Source organism: Callithrix jacchus, chromosome 6 (assembly GCF_049354715.1).
Source record: "Callithrix jacchus isolate 240 chromosome 6, calJac240_pri, whole genome shotgun sequence".
Classification (NCBI taxonomy): domain Eukaryota; kingdom Metazoa; phylum Chordata; class Mammalia; order Primates; family Cebidae; genus Callithrix; species Callithrix jacchus.
This window is the reverse complement of record NC_133507.1, coordinates 107,965,839-107,984,216: the sequence shown is the minus strand read 5'-3', so window position 1 is coordinate 107,984,216 and position 18,378 is coordinate 107,965,839.

The window sequence follows — 18,378 nt, the reverse complement described above, 5'->3', positions numbered from 1 at the left end:
TTTTTTTAATTTTGAAATGCTTTTAGCTAAATAGCTAAGTTGTATACATTTCATTCTCTTTTTTTTTTTTTAACAGAGTTTCACTTCTGTTACCCAGGCTGGAGTGCAATGGTGCGATCTCGGCTCACTGCAATCTCCACCTCCTGGGTTCAAGCAATTCTCCTGCCTCAACCTCCTGAGTAGCTGGGAATTCAGGCATGTGCCACCATGCCCAGCTACTTTTTGGATTTTTAGTAGAGATGAGGTTTCACCATGTTGACCAGGAATGGTCTCGATCTCTTGACTTCGTGATCCACCTGCCTCGGCCTCCCAAAGTGCTGGGATTATAGGCATGAGCCACCACACTCAGCCCCTACATTTCATTCTTATCCTGAGTCCACAGCTTATCTTTTGCCTATGTGTATCCATTAGAGCTTAATTCTTAAAGGCAACTGTAAGAAGAATTAACACTGTTAATTTCCATTCTATTGATAATGAAATAAAGGCAAGCAGAGATGGAATGATTCATCCAAAGTGATCAAGTATCTAATAGAATACAGTACAATCCTTGAAAAATGATTCTCTACCCAGTTTCTCCATACTGCTCCAGAGCAACCCCTTGGTACCAGGTGATAACAATATTTAACTATTAAAGATTTATGATTAATGAACTTTAGGTCTATTTACAACCTTCCCAATTAGGTGATAGCAATAATGAAGGTAATTACTGATCAAAATTGATAGGAATGTAGAAGGTGGAAAGCTAATAGCATTGTGAGCAATGTACATATCAAAAGTCAATTGAAGTCAGGACTGTATAATTGAAGTCATCAGTGATTCTGATGTGGAAAAAGCCACACTGGCATCTCCGCTCTTCATGAAGAGGGCCTGCAGTGTGTTAGAGGATGTCTGTCATTGACAAAGTCCAAAATATTTCATGTGACTTAGAAGACTCATATTAGTCTGTCTTTTGTGGATTTCTCCAGCCTTCCTTTTTCTCACACTCCATTTCACACTTAGAACCACATCCATTCCTCCAAACATGTAGTGAGGTTTAAAATCTCACACTGGCTTTTGCTGCTATCTCAATTGTCATGCTTATCTCCATCTTGTCCACCTCAAGCAGGTTTTCTAATAATTGGGATTTAAAGTATCACTTCCTCTTTGAATTTCTTTCTAATGCATTTCCAGGAAGATTTGTCATATTCTACTCTGTGTCACACTGTAACCTCACAGGCTTCTGTTATATTACTTTTATATACTTCATTGTGTCTCTCTTTCTCTCTCCCCCCCATATAAATAATATAAAAATGCAGATTGGAATCTATTTCCCAAACAACAAAAAATAAGTCCACAATAATTTGTTGAGAAAATAATGAAAGTCTGAAGAGAATTCCATGTATTCCCTTAACTTTGTTATGCTCACTGCATTATCTTTTAGAGACTTAAAAATCCTTAAAGGATGAAGCTATGTTATTTAGCTGCTATCTGGGGTTGGGAGACTTCACCTCCTCGGTGCTCTGTTTTGGATCCTGTGCCTACCTCATCCCTCCTGCAACCCATGGTCCGCGGGGGCCCTGCCAGACCATGGGGCACAGTGGGTAGTCAATGCAAATCTAAGCAGTGGTCTGCCAGGCACCAAGTTATCACAGGGACCTGAGCAGGAGTTTGGACTAATGCCAGCAGGATGGACCATCCCACAGAGGGAGGCCGAATGGAAAGCAGGGAAACAGATAGGCCTGGCAGGCCCCACCTCCACTGAGCTCAAACTGAAGCCCTCTCTAGAGAGCTTGGCAGCAAATACACCAGCTTAACCCCAACCAGGAAGATCCAGCTGGGGAAGGAGAGAGGTCACTGGGAAGGTGGGGCCAATCTCACCTGCAAACAAACTCCAGGGAAGGACCTCCCAGCCAACAACCTGACTGAACCTGAGAGAGCCCAGCAACGCCCTCTACAGGCCAAAAAAATACAGCTCCAACGTCAATAGAAAAAAACGCCCACTCAGACTCCTCCTGAAATCACCATCTTCAAAGATTAAAGGGAGATAAATCCATGAGGATGAAATAAAACCAACACAAAAAGGATGAAACCATCATAGAACAGAACACCTCTTCTCCTCCCAGGGATCACAACTCCTCATCATCAAGGTAACAAATAAAGACAGAGAATTAATCTGATGAATTGACAGAAGCTGGCTCTTCAGAAGGTGGGATTTCATCTACGCTTAATTGACATAACTGAATGTGATGGGGAGAATGAATCCAAGTTGGAAAACACTCTTCAAGATATTATCCAAGAAAACATTCCCAAGCTAACAAGGCAGGCCAACATTCAAATCCAGGAAACACAGAGAACGCCATAACAAACTTTTCTGAGTTAAAAGACCATGTTCTAACCCAATGCAAAGAAACTAAGAACCTTGAAAACATGTTAGATGAAATGCTAACTAAAATAACCAGCTTAGAGAAGAACATAAACAACTTGATGGAGCTGAAAAACACAGCACAAGAACTTCACAAGGCATATGCAAGTTTAAACAGCCGAATTGATCAAGCAGAAGAAAGGATATCAGAGATAAATCAAATCAATGAAATAAAATGAGAAGGCAAGATTAGAGAAAAAAGAGTGAAAACAATGAACAAAGCCTCCAACAACTATGGGATTATGTGAAAAAACCTAATCTACGCTTAATTGACATAACTGAATGTGATGGGGAGAATGAATCCAAGTTGGAAAACACTCTTCAAGATATTATCCAAGAGAACATTCCCAAGCTAACAAGGCAGGCCAACATTCAAATCCAGGAAACACAGAGAATGCCATAAAGATATTCCTCAAGAAGAGCAACCCTAAGGCACATAATTGTCAGATTTACCAGGGTTGAAATAAAGGGAAAAAAATTCCTAAGGGCAACCAGAGAGAAAGGTTGAGTCACCCACAAAGGAAAGACCATCAGGCTCACAGCAGATCTCTCAGCAGAAACCCTGCAAGCTAGAAGGGAGAGGGGGCCCATATTCAACATCCTTAAAAAAAGAACTGTCAACCCAGAATTTCATATCTAGCCAAACTCAGCTTCATGAGTGAAGGAGAAATAAAATCCTTTACAGACAAGCAATTGTTGAGAGATTTCATCACTACAAGACCTGCCTTAAGGTAGTACTAAACAGGGAAAGTAACAACCAGTACCAGCCACTGCAAAAACGTACCAAATGGTAAAGAATAACAATGTAATGGAGGAGCTATGTCAATTAATCAGCAAAACGACCAGCCAGTAACAAAATGGCAGGATCAAATTCAAACATAGCAGTATTGACCTTGAATGTAAATAACCTACATGCCCCAATCAAAAGACACAGACTGGCAAACTGGATAAAAATCAAGACCCATTGCTGTGCTGTATTCAGGAGATGCTTCTCACATGCAAAGATGCACATAGATTCAAAATAAAGAGATGGAAAAAGATTTACGAAGCAAATGGAGAGCAAAAAAAAGTAGGGATAGCAGTCCTAATCTCTGATAAAATGGACTTTAAGCAAACAAAGATCAATAGAGACAAAGAAGGTCATTATATAACAGTAAAAGGATCAATGCAACAAGAAGAGCTAACTATCCAAAATATTTATGCACCAAATGCAGGAGCACTCAGATACATAAAGCAACTTCGTAAAGACCTACAAAGACACTTAGATTCCCACACAATAATAGTGGGAGACTTTAACACTCCACTGATGATACTGGACATATCAATGAGAGAGGAAGTCAACAACGATATCCAGGACTTAAATGCAGATTTGGACCAAGTGGACCTAATAGACATTTACAGGACACTCCACCCCAAATCCACAGAATATACATTCTTCTCAGCACCACATTGCATTTACTCCAAAACTGGAAGTAAATCACATAATTGGAAGTAAATCACTCCTCAGCAAATGCAGAAGAACAGAGATCATAACAAACAGTCTCTCAGACCACAGTGCAATAATTACAACTCAGGATTAAGAAAAGCACTCAAAACCACACAATCACATGGAAACTCAACAACTTGCTCCTGAATGATGAATGGATAAACAATGAAATGAAGGCAGAAATAAAAAGGTTCTTTGAAACCAATGAGAATGAAGACACAATGTACCAGATCCTATTTGTTGCATTTAAAGCAGTGTCTAGAGGAAAATTTATAGCAATAAATGCCCCCATGAGAAACAAGAAAAGATCTAAAATCAACACCCTATCATCAAAATGGAAAGAGCTAGAGGAGCAAGATAAAAAAAAAAAAAAAAAAACTAAAAGAAAGCAGAAGACAAGAAATAATTAAGATCAGAGCAGAATTGAAGGAGATAGATACACAAAAAAAACCCTTCAAAAAATCAATAAACCCAGGAGCTCGTTTTTTGAAAAGATCAAAACAAAATAAAAAGACTGCTAGCTAGACTAATAAAAAAGAAAAGAGAAGAATTGAATAGATGCAATGAAAAATGATAAAGGGAAGATCACTGCTGATTCCTTGGAAGTACAAACTACCATCAGAGATTACTACAAACAACTCTATGCACATAAACCAGTAAACCTGAAAGAAATGGATAAATTCCTAGACACTTGCACAGTCCCAAGACTAACCCAGGAAGAAGTTGAAACTCTGAATAGACCAATAACAAGATCTGAAGTTGAAGCAGCAATTAATAGTCTACCAAAAAAAAAAAGTCCATGTCCAGATGGGTTCACAGCTGAATTCTACCAGACATACAAAGATGAGCTGGTACCATTCCTGTTGAAACTATTCCAAATGATACAAAAAGAGGCAATCCTCCCTAACTCTTTCTATAAGACCAACATCATCCTGATTCAAAAATCTGGCAGAGACAACTAAAAAAGAAAACCACAGGCCAACATTCATGATGAACATTGAGGTAAAAATCTTCAGTAGAATACTGGCAAACCAACTGCAATAGCACATCTAAAAGCTTATCCGCCATGATCAAATAGGCCTCATTCCAGGGATGCAAGGCTAGTTCAGCATACACAAATTTATAAACATAATTCACCACATAAACAGAACGAAAGACAAAAACCACATGATTATCTCAATAGATGCAGAGAAGGCTTTTGACAAAATTCACAGCCCTTTATGCTAAAAACTCTCAAAATACTATGTATCAATAGAATGTATCTCAAAACAATAAAAACTATTTACAACAAACCCAAAGCCAATATCGTACTGAATGGGCAATAATTGGAATCATTTCTTTTAAAAAATGGCAGTAGACAGTGATACCCTCTCTCATCACTCCTACTCAATATAGTATTGGAAGTTCTAGCCAGAGCAATTAGCAAGAAAAAGAAATAAAGGGCATTTAATTAGGAAAAGAGGAAGTCAAATTGTCACTATTTACAGATGACATGATTGTATATTTAGAAGACCCCATCATCTCGGCCCAAAACCTCCTTAAGCTGATAAATAACTTCACCAAAATCTCAGGATAAAAAATCAATGTGCAAAAATCACAAGCATTCCTATACACCAATAGCAGAAAAACGGAGAGCCAAATCATGAGTCAACTCCCATTTACAATGCAAAGAGAATAAAATATCTGGGACTACAACTAACAAAGGAGGTAAAAGATCTCTTAAAGGAAAACTACAAACCACCACTCAAGGAAATAAGAGTGGACACAAACAGATGGTAAAACATTCCATGCTCATGGTTAGGAAGAATCAATATTGTGAAAATGTCCATATTGCCCAAAGTAATTTATAGATTCAATGCTATCCCTATCAAGCTATCATTGACCATCTTCACAGAATTGGAAAAAAACCACTTTAAACTTCATATGGAAACAAGAGAGAGCCTGCATAGCCAAGACAACCCTAAGCAAAAAGAATAAAGCTGGAGGCATCATGCTACCTGACTTCAAACTAAACTACAAGGCCATAGTAATCAAAACAGCATGGTACTGGCACAAAAACAGAGATACAGACCAAAGGAACAGAAAGAGGCCTCTGAAGCAATGCCACACATCTACAACTATCTGATCTTTGAAAAACTGGAAAAAAGCAATGGGGAAAGGATTCCCTGTTTAATATATGGTGCTGGGAAAACTGGCTAGCCATAGGCAGGACTGAAACTGCACCCCTTCTTTATACCTTATGCAAAAATTAACTCCAGATGGATTAAAGATTTAAACATAAGAACTAATACCATAAAACCCCTAGAAGAAAATCTAGGCAAAATCATTCAGGACATAGGCACAGTCAAGGACTTCATGACTAAAACACCAAAAGCAGTGGCAACAAAAGCTGAAATAGACAAATGGGATCTAATTAAACATAAGAGCTTCTGCACAGCAAAAGAAACAATCATTGGAGTAAACAGGCGACCAACAGCATGGGAAAAAATTTTGGCAATCTACCCATCAGACAATGGGCTAATATCCAGAATCTACAAAAAACTAAAGCAGATTTACAAGAACAAAATAAACCCATTCAAAAGTGAGTGAAGGATATGAACAGATATTTCTCAAAAGAAGATAAATATGTGGCCAACAAACATATGAAAAAATGCTCATCATCACTGGTCATCAGAGAGATGCAAATCAAAACCACATTGAGACACCATCTCATGCCAGTTAGAATGGCGATCATTAAAAAATCTGGAGACAACAGATGCTGGAGAGGATGTGGAGAAAAAGGAACACTTTTACACTGTTGGTGGGAGTGCATATTAGTTCAACCATTGTGGAAGACAGTGTGGTGATTCCTCAAGGACCTGGAAATAGAAATTCCATTTGACCCAGCAATCCCATTAATGGGATATACCCAAAGGATTATAAATCATTCTATAATAAAGACTCATGCACAGGTATGTTCATTGCAGCTCAGTTTACGATAGCAAAGACCTGGAACCAACCCAAATGCCCATCAATGATAGACTGGAAAAAAAAATAAGTGACACATATGCACCATGGAATACTCTGCAGCCATAAAGAATGATGAGTTTGTGTTCTTTGTAGAGACATGGAAGAACCTAAAAACCATAATTCTCAGCAAACTGACACAAGAACAGAAAACCGAACACCACATGTTTTCATTTGTAGGTGGGTGATGAACAGTAAGGACACCTTGGCACAGGGAAGGGAACAACACTCACAGGGCTAGGTGAGGGGATGGGGGGAACAGAAGAGGGGAAGGGGGGATGTGGAGGGATAACCCTGCAGGATTGTTATATGTACCTATATAACAATCCTGCAGGGTTCAGGATGTGCACATGTACCCCAGAGCCCAAATATAATAAAAAAATTGAAATGACTGGAACATAAATAAATAAATAAATAAAATAAAATGGGCATAAAGTCTGAGTAGGTATTTCTCAAAAGGAGATATACAAATGAAAAAAAAATTTTGAAAAGTGTTTATTTTGTATTTGGAGAACATTCTTTTTATAATTCACTTTTGAAATTATACTTCAAGTCCTCCATTTTATCTGCTTCTATTGGTCAGAATTTCAAAGCGTAAAAGATTCAAAGTGGTACCCTCATTTATCTATCTATTTCCAGTATATTGCAATGTATTGTAGCTTTTATCTACCTGGATAAATGAATTTACAATTTTGTGTAATTTCAACTCAGGTAACTCTCATAAAATAGAAAAAGAACTTCAAAAGACATCTGCAAGGTTATTATAAATTGAAGATAATATCAATAATTCAAGCTAAACTAACAATAAAATTTGTCAGAGCTGACGCTTCTAATTCTACCATAAATGCTTCACTTGAAACATGGTGGTGAATAAATGAGACTCTAATCACATATAACAAGAAGAAGCAGTAAAACTGTAATAATAGTATAAAAAACTACTTAACATGTGATACATTGCCACCATTGTTAATAAGCACCATGTCTAAGTGGATATTTTGTAAATTGTTTCATGGTCTTACATATATATATAAATTTTATATCTATCAAGTGCTCAAATATTTATATAAACATCAGTGTGTATACTGAAAACACATATTTTAATAAAACCATCTTTAAAGTAAAATACATTGATTAGTTAACAACAATTTTACCTTTTGAAATAATTTAAAAATTTATCTAATGCATGTTTTAAAAAATTTATTGCATGTCACTGCTACATGGCATGCATATATTATATAAATAAATATGCATTTACTGGGATGCTCAAGTTGCGTTTTTCTGTTTGCTTTACTGATAGGGTGTGCTACTCAAAATTTTAAAGATTTTTTTTTTTTTTCTGAGGATTTTCTGGCTATTCTTAAAATAGCAGGAGACTAAGCCTGACACCTGAGTAGGCCTGGACCTTAGGTGAGGTGTTATAAAAATGCAGAGGACAACACCATGGTCCTCATAGTGGAGGTTGATGGATGGAAAATGATAGAGTTGGAGGCAAAGCACCTTCCAGCTGTCTCATTTTCATCTATCACACACACACACACACACACACACACACACACACACACACACACACATATACCTTGTTATTCCTTGTCATTTCTTTCTTAAAACTCTATTCACACACTGCATCTAATGTAGGAATTAAAAAAAAATAATCCCAATGGTTAAGCATGCTATATACATTTTGGTTTGTTCTTTTAGTTTAAATTTGGTACTCCTTGTCTTTATGACGTTATTTCCTGCCATGTGCCTGTAGTTTTTTTATACAATAGCAAAAGCAAAGTGTGATTTTACAACTCAAACTGTCATTTCAATGCTTCTAGGCCTCAATCCAGTTTCATACATTTTTTCTCTGTCAACTACTTTTCTTGGTTCTCATTCCATTTGCCAACTTCTTATTTACCTTTCAAAACTTAGTTTCAATGTTTATTCATGAAATGTGTGTGTCTGTGTGTGTGTTTGTGTGTGAGCATACATTTTAAAAATGTTTTCCCACTCAGCCCTGTGGGTGTTGTTCCCTTCCTGGTGCCCAAGTGTTCTCATTGTTCATCACTGGCCTATGAGGGAAAACATTTGGTGTTTGCTTTTCTGTTCTTCTGTCAGTTTGCTGAGAACTATGGTTTCTAGGTTCTTCCATGTCTCTACAAAGGACATGAATTCATCATTCTTTATGGCTGCATAGTATTCCATGGTATATATGTGCCACAATTTTTTTGTCCAGTCTAGCATTGATGATCATTTGGGTTGGTTCCAGCTTTTTGCTATCATGAACAGTGCCACAATGTACATGTGCATGTATCTTTATGATAGAACGATTTATAATCCTTTGGGTATATACCCACTAATGGGATTGCTGGGTCAAATGGAATTTCTATTTCCAGGTCCTTGAGGAATCACCACACTGTCTTCCACAATGGTTGAACTAATATACACTCCCACCAACAGTGTAAAAGTGTTCCTTTTTCTCCACATCCTCTCCAGCATCTGTTGTCTCCAGATTTTTTAATAATTGATATTCTAACTGGCATGAGATAGTATCTCTATGTGGTTTTGATTTGCATTTCTCTAATGACCAGTTATGATGAGCATTTTTTCATATGTTTGTTGGCCATGTATTTGTCTTCTTTTGAAAAGTATCTGTTCATATCCTTTGCCCACTTTTGAATAGTTTTGTTTATTTTGTTCTTGTAAATCTGCTTTAGTTTTCTGTAGATTCTGGATATTAGCCCTTTGTCTGATGGGCAGATTGCAAAAATTTTTTCCCATTCTGTTGGTTGCCAGTTTCCTCAAATGATTGCTTCTTCTGCTGTACAGAAGCTTTTAAGTTTAATTAGGTCCTATTTGCCTATTTCAGCTTTTGTTACCATTGCTTTTGGTGTTTTGGTCATGAAGTCCTTTCCTGTGCCTATGTCCTGAATGGTTTTGCCTAGGTTTTCTTCTAGGGTTTTTATGTGTTAGTTCTTATGTTTAAATCTTTAATCCATCTGGAGTTAATTTTTATATAAGGTGTAAGGCAGGAATCCAGTTTCAGCTTCCTGCATATGGCCAGCCAGGAGGGAAGGGGAGGGGAAGACAGTGGGGAGCGGGGATCAGGGAGAATGAGGAGGGATAACACTGGGAGAAATGCCTGATGTAGGCAATGGGGGGAGCGGTGGAGACAGCATACCACCATGGCATGAATGTACCTATGCATCAATCTTGCAGCATGCGGGATGTGCAGATGTACCCCAGAGCCCAAATACAATAAAAAAAAATGTTTTCCAAGATAGGACTGGAGATCTGTGGGGAGGTATAGGCTGGAGACAAAATTCAAGGAATCATAGAGATAGTAATTAGGTTAAGACTATGTAGACTGGGAATTGCTAAAACCAAACAGTTTGGTTAATTTTTATGAAGAAACAAAAATAAAAACCTTTAGTATAACACTTTTTAAAAACTTTCTCAGAGATACAGGAGCAAATCCAGCAGAGGGTTTTGGCACCAAAGCTACAGGAATGGATGTTTTGAAGAGAAGAGATGATCTATCACCGGCAAAGCAGCAGAGGCATTCAGAAAACAGACAAAAACCAGAAAGAACTTACTAATTTGAAAATGAAGCTTATTGGTGACAATAAGAATTAGACAGTGTTAGTCAGTGTTTTCTAGAGAAACACAACCAATAGGATGTATGTGAATATGCAAGAGGACATTTGTTATGGGCCTTGGCTCACAGGGTTATAAAGGCTGAGAAGTCCCTCCAAGGGTGGGATGATGCCTGCTCTCATTGGGACAGTGGATCTTTTTTACCCAGTCTGCTGATTCTAATGTTAATCCTTTCTAGAAACACTATCACAGACACATCCAGAAATGTTTCATCAGCTCTCTGGATATCTTCTACCCCAGTCAAGTTAACACACTGAGCTAACCATCATACCTTATGAACAACATTTATACTACAGGACAGGAAAAAAATGCTACATGGAAAAGATAAGAAGGGAAATTGGAAGGTATGCTGCATAAAGATTTTGATTTCTCAAAAACCTTTGTCTAATTTCCACATCCACCTGTGAGTATTCTTATAGTTATTCACTTTCTCCTTTCTGCCATCTCTGTCTTGCATATAATTTTTTGTAATGCACTCTAAATGCTAATTTGTGATTAATGAATCTTTACACACAGTACCTTTCCTCAATTAACTGTAAATTACCTGAGGCATTGGACTGTGTCATATTCATCCCTACGTTTCAGACACTGTATACAGTGCCTGCCAAAGCTTAGGCACTGTGTACTTAATATGAGCTTTCCTTTTGGAATAATAAACTGAAGAGTACATAACATATATTGCAATGCATTTCACATATTACCAGTAGTGTTGAAATTCTGAAAAGTCAGATACTTGTAGTTAACCCTCTCATCAGTTGAGAAAGTGCTTCAATTTTATTGCTTCATTGATATTGACTGTTGAAGGGAAGGATCCAAACATTTATGTCTCCAGGTTCTTGGGAGATATTTATAAGAGAGCTCACCTGATTTATAGGTAAGGTCTACTTCCCCTTCAGGGCTGTAATCTAAATGACTTCATTAGTGACAGACTCCACTTAACTGGGCTAACTCAATTGAAACAGCCCTTAGACAATCGAGAGTCAAAGCCCTCTGATTTCAAAAATCAGAGAGAGAGAAAAAAAAACTTTCTATATCAAAAGATAATGTAATGAGAAAGTCAATGCATAAAATAGTTGGAATTTGAGCTGTCTTGTCTGTAAGAATGAATATCATTATCCAGAAATCAAAATCATTAAAATACAGTTAGGGACATTGGCAAGAAAATAAAAGGAATAATTTAAAGGAACTTCTTAACGAAAACCATTATCCCTCAAAGCAGAGCTATTTAAAGAAAACTGTGAAATCTTGCTTGGTTCAAAGATTTCTGGGCACACCAGGCATGACAAACTGAATACAAAATAACCTACATAAAAGTCAATGTTTTCATAAATGCAATAATAAAGAACTTATTATTATTCTTTCTGTAAAAATTAAAAAAGCAGCCTGCAATGCAACATTAATTGTACCTAAATAGTCATAGTTTAATCATTATTATTGTTGGAGTGTAATTGTAGATTAAAAACTCATTCCAGATAGAAGAAAGCTATATTAACTAAAATAGTTCAACAGTACTTTTCTAATAAAGACAGTGGTGAGTGTGTATTTTCTTTCAACAGTATAATAATTGGGATGAAATTCAAATATATCTTATTATTATAAATATGCATGAAAATTGGTTTTAAATTTACTGCTGGCTAACCCCTGTAGTTTACAGAGAACGTGGAAACCCTACTTCTGTCTACTAGTTACCGTGGAGCTAATCATAAGAAATATAAACCAGGCTACTCTGGATTGCCCATTCTCAAGCTTCTTAAACTATCAAGTCAGCACTAAATGGGTGGAATTATTCTCTCTAATATAGGATTACAAAATCAAGAGCTCTGATTAAATTAATTGGGTATTCAAGTACTACACTAACACACACAACTCCTAGGTATGCAACCTGTGAATTTTTACCAATACATGCAGCACAGAGATCAATAAAGGGAACATTTTCAGAATCCCAGACATTTCATCACAACACTTCCCAATTAATATTTTCAAAGCCCCCAAGAGGCATTTTCTATCTTCTAACACCATAGGTAAAATTTGTCTATTCTTCACACGAATGAAACTATACATATGCCTTCTTTTGTGTTTGAGTAGCTTTAAACAATGCTGTATCTGTGAGATCCATCCATTGTCTTGCATGTTACTATAGTGTGCTTTTGTCATGGTTCTATAGTATATCATTTATGAATATATAAGGATTTATATTTCCATTCTACTGCTATGGACATTTGGATTATTTCCAGTTCTGTTATTATGAATGTTGCTTACACATGCATTTTATGCATGTATTCAGGGATTTATGTAGTCCTTTTTATACAAACACGCATATATTTAAGTGCTGAGTCATAAAATAGCTGATATTCAATTTTATTAGTATTGTATATAATGCTCACTATAACCTTAATTTATACAATATATAGTAGTATGGATAATTTGGAATTATAATTTTATGTATGTAAATAAAACTTAATTATTTGATGCATTTCAAATTCATTTACATATTTATAAAACACAAATTATATATATCCAAAATGTATCTAGGTGTTCAATATGTATCTACTTTTAAAACTTTTAAGTAGTAGGGGATTTTCTTAATTTCCAATCACACAGAAATACCAGGAAACCAATCACATTTTGACAGGGTATTTCATCAGTGACCTGCATAAAATAGAGCTGAAATAATTTTATTTGAAGCCATCGTTTTTGACCTTTTCAGAGTGAGATTTGGCTTTTAATCAGAAATCTGTGTTTCATTTTCAACGAGGAACACATCATCCCAATTCAGCTATTTCCATACAAATGAACTATTTTCCATATCATAAGTTTAATAATGAACAGACTTGCATTTCTATAAGTGTATGGAAGAGTTCGTGCAGGAGACCACTTTATGTTCTAGTTAGATTTGACATGTGTCCAGTATGTTTGAATGATCTAAACTGTCCTTGAGTTTGAGGGATAAAGGTAGATACACTTGGCAATGATTAATCTCCATAGAGTCAACCACTACTGAATTTGTTAAGAGATGGATTGAGAAAACCCTAATGGCCAACTCTCTGCCCTATTGTATATGGAAAAAATAGATAGCAGATTGGGACACCTCCGTTGTAAATGCAGGAAGGGGATAAAAGAAAGATGAAAAGTCTTCACTAGATTTCCATACATACAAAATTGTGGGTTAGAAATAAATACTTCTGTATTTAATTAGCTATGTACATTTAGATGAATATGTCTAAGCCTTAGTTTTCTTCTTTGAAAAGTGAATGTTTGGAGTATTGGAAGTAAAATGTTTTAAATGTGATGAACTAAGTATTGCCTAAATAAAATACATTTGCCATAGCATTCTATTATGAGGATGATTAATATTAAAATTATGCTCTTCAAAGTTTACCATTTATTATTTTATTGTATTAATACTTTGAGAATTAATGGAGCATGTGCTACCATCCTCGTGTGTGGAGAAGCAGCCTGTGTTAATTTATATTATGATTCATGAGAGGCTTGGGACAAGGGTCAATTCCTCTTTTCTCTTAGTTTGATTGTTTTTCTTATCCCACTTTTCTTCAAAAAAATTGATTTATACCAAAATTAGCTGGGCATGGTGGCACGGCACCTGTAGACCCAGCTACTCAAGAGGCTGGGGCCAGAGAATTGCTTGAATATGGGAGGTGGAGGCTGCAGTGAGCCGAGATGGTGCCACTGTGCTCCAGTCTGGTGCCTGATGACAGAACAAGACTCTGTCTCAAAGAAAAAAAAAATTGATTTATAAGTGAATTATGTTTTCATCTATTTGGACATGGTTTTCTGTGTTTTTAAAATGTTCTCATATTTCCCATATTAGTGGATGTTAATACTATATAAAAGTTCTTTTCAGTCAAATACTCACTTCTACTTCACTAGTGCTCAGCTACAGGATAACTTTGTGCTGTTCTTGCTGCTTCACATATTAGCACTGTCATTCTTTCTCACCTCCTTGATTAGAAAACTTTTTTGGACTAAATAAACAACACAGAATATTTAGATTTTTTATTTTACCTCTTTCATCACCACTAAAGTAGGATGGATGAAGGAAGGGAAGAGAAGGGGAAAGAAGGGAGGGGAAGGGAGGGGAAGGCAGGGCAGGGCAGAGCAGAGGAGGGAAGGACAGGGAAGGGCAGGAAGGGCAGAGCAGGGAATGGAAGGGAAGGCGAGAGGCGGGAGGGGAGGGGAGAAGAGAAGAGGGGAGAGGAGGGGAAAAGAGGGAAAAAAATAAGTTGAATTTCCTATTTGTTCTGTTTACCACAATCACTTTCTAGAAACCCAACATTTAACTCAGTTCTCTCTCACCTGGGAAGCCTAGAAGTCCCAGTATAGTTCACTCATAAACCTGCAAGCACAGTCCTATATATTAACCCTCCCTACTCAAGTTATTTGCACAATGTTCAAGTTTGTGTCCTCATGGTAATTCTATGGACACTGCTTTTCCAGCCGTAACAACCTCATGAAACTAATCCAGGGGGCAGCATTTATTATCTTATTGGCCAGGACTGAATCCCAAGTCTACCATTGTCAAAGAAGATAGTATGATCATGGCTGGTTTAAATTAATCCAAATTTACTATCTGGGGCTGGGCATGGACACAGCCCCACCTGAGGCACATGCCTCTTCCTGGCAATACTGGAAAGCAATTAAGGTTCTGTTTCAAAAGAAGAAAGGAAATACCTGTTGACTACAGAACCAACAGTGTCTGTCTGTCATGATCTGTTCCTATCTGGAGTGAAATATGTTATGAAGTGAAAAAAGTTGGCTGCAAATTTCTCATGGAACTAATTTCCCTTCTTGTTCTAGTTCTTTTCATCCTTGTGAATTGCTAAGAGCATAATTATTGTGAAGTGCCTCGCCTTGGGCTTGCTGAGGGTTTTGAATATTGTTCCTATATCTAAATAGCAGAGAAATCTTGGATAATTTACTTACTATAATCTTCATGCCCTGTCCCAGAGCAGGTATTCAGTGTTTAGCTGTGGACTCTTGTGATTTGTAGAAATATTTTCCCTCTTTCTCAAGGTGCCATCCAACACCATTCTTTCATGTTGCACATTTTCCATTTTGGTGAGTGCCTTCTGGGACACTCCAATTAGCAGCTTTTCATAGATTATTGCTTTAAGTACTTATTTTTTTCTTGGTGTTATTATTAAATTATAAGCCTGTGACTATTGGTGTTTTTGAAATTCATCTGCCAGATAATCTATTATAATACATTGCAAGTTTGGGTTATGTCCCAGAGTAATGTTAAAAAGAAATGAGTTTTCATTGTTGCAAAAATTTAGTTTCAACTTTATGAAAAGCTCACTACAAAGAATATTAGCATCTGAATGATCTGCTGAGAGAGGCTTTAAGCCATCTTCCTCAGAGATCTTTCATAAATGAATGGAGAGTGATATAATACTTAAATGTTGAATCAGATTATATCCAGATTGTTACAAGCTTTCAAATCTATGAGGCAAGTGGATTGACCAGCTTCTGAGAGCATCCAAGATCTTCTGGAGTCTCATGTCCCATGTTATACAAGGATATTCCTCCTGGCCAAACACTGAACAAGGTGAAAGCATGTACAGGCTGTGAAAGGTGGTCTAGGATGCTCCATAGGTCTCTGGGAAAGAAACTAATCCAGGAGACTTCCTTCCCTAGGAGAACATAAGGACGGTGTGTCTAAACATTGCACCAGTGATGGTGTGTAAATAGTAAGACTTTTATCATATTAATTTTGGAAGAATTGTTTGCAATAAAGTGTACCAAGACTCTGTGAGTCTTGAGTTTAAATCATTGCACCTTAAGGACATCTCTTTAACTCTTTGACATTCATATTTCTCATCCTTAAGAATCAATAACATTTTAGACAACTGTTGTAAACATTAAATTCTATAAATGATTGAAACGATCGGTAGTACTGTAGACTCTCTATTAAAGTTCCTTGTTTTAATCTTTCCATTTCACATACCAATAATGTTGGTAATAGACTAGAAAGTCATCGAACAGGCTCTCTAGAAAATAGAACTTAAAGTACGTCCTTCATGCCGAGGCGTCTGGAGTATTGCAACCTCAGGACAGTAGGCAGAGGAAAAACTGGATGCAGGCAAGTACAGCATAGTTCACAGGCAATTTGGGCCGACAGCCTTAAGAAAACACATACCACTGTTTGTTTCCCTGGCTCATTATCCAGATGGGTTCTGTTAAGGTTGACTAGAAATGGTCCATTAAAGAAAGGAGGGGGCCAGGCACAGTGGTTCATGCCTATAATCCCAGCACTTTGGGAGACCAAACTGGGAGAATCTCTTGAATGTAGGAGTTTGAGACCAGCTTGGGCAACAAAGAAGACCCTATCTCTACAGAAAATTTAAAATTTAGCCAGGCACAAAGGCCCACACCTGTAGTCCCAGATACTTGAAAAACTGAGGCAAAATTTTTTTTTCTATTATGTGTATTTATTTTCCAAGTCATGTATCAGTTTTCAAAGTCAATCAATAAATATTAATTGATCACTAATGTTTATTCTCTAGTAAAAGTATAGCATGAGAAAAACATAAATAAAAATATAGTTTTGGATAGGAAAACAAAAAGATAAATAATTTAGAGTAATATTAGTACAAATTTACTAATCCAGATAACAGGCATTATAAAAACTGAGCAACAGTGAATACTGTGACCAGGAAAATGTTGGGCTTGAGAGTGACCAGGAAAGGGTTGGGCTTGATCTAGTCTGGGGACCATACCTAAAATTTAATAAGCAATAATGAGGGAAATAGGCAGGGCCACAGAATCAAGGCCAATGTTGTAGGCAAAAATTACATTGTGAGGATGGACAGATACTATGTATTTCTGGTTCCTTATAAACCAGCACGGCAGATGAGATAAACTCTTGTAATTAAGCTATGGAATATAGTTTGAAAAAACAGACTGGGGTCAGATATTGGAAAGTTTGAATGTCAGATTCAGGAATTTAGATATTTTCTTACAGATGATAGCCCACCAGGCAAGATTTCAATAAGTTAATATTAAAAATAGCTATCATTTATTGGGTACATATTTTATGCTGTTACTAGTCATAATGCTTCCTGTGTTTTAACTTATTGGATAATTTCAACAACCCTACATCCAAACAGTGTGCCATAGTTTAAACTTTCTAAGTTTAAAGGCACATCTTTCCGAGGATGTCTCTGCAAGGCAATAAAAGCAAGGACAGCGAAAGTAAACATTCTTTCTGACTGAACTTGCTTGAAACCACAGCCCGAAAACAAGTTCTCTTTAGATTATCTCTAGCCTCATGATCCTCTCAGCAACAGCAGAGTGGGCCTCAATTTCTTATGTATACCTTATATTCTAGTTTTATTGGCTTCCATTTGCTATTGAATTTAATTCTCTCAAAACAGAAAATATTCCCTTGGTAGTTCTCATCTCCAGCACATTATATAAATGAAAACAGGTGATATCACTAAATAGTCAAGTGTTCAACAATGTGGTGAATTTTTAAGTTATTAGGAATTAATATAATCCCTTTAGCAATATTGTTACTATTTCAAATCAAAAGTGATCATTGTTTATTTGAGGAATTTTCTTTCCCCTTAAAGAAAATTTAAGTAAGTACTGTTTCAGTTCAGAAGCATTTTTCTAGCCACCTGGAAATTTGTTTTTAATTACTTGAAAATAAATGTGGCAAAAGCATCAGACTGTCTAAAGTTTTATCATCTTTTGATTTATATTCAGTTGTTGAGATTGGGTGCATGGAATAGCAAATCTTCAGAAGAAAGGGAACTTGGTGAGAAGTCTACAGTTTCTCTGGACTACATCTACCATTTGAATCAGGAAAGGCCATGTCTGTCTC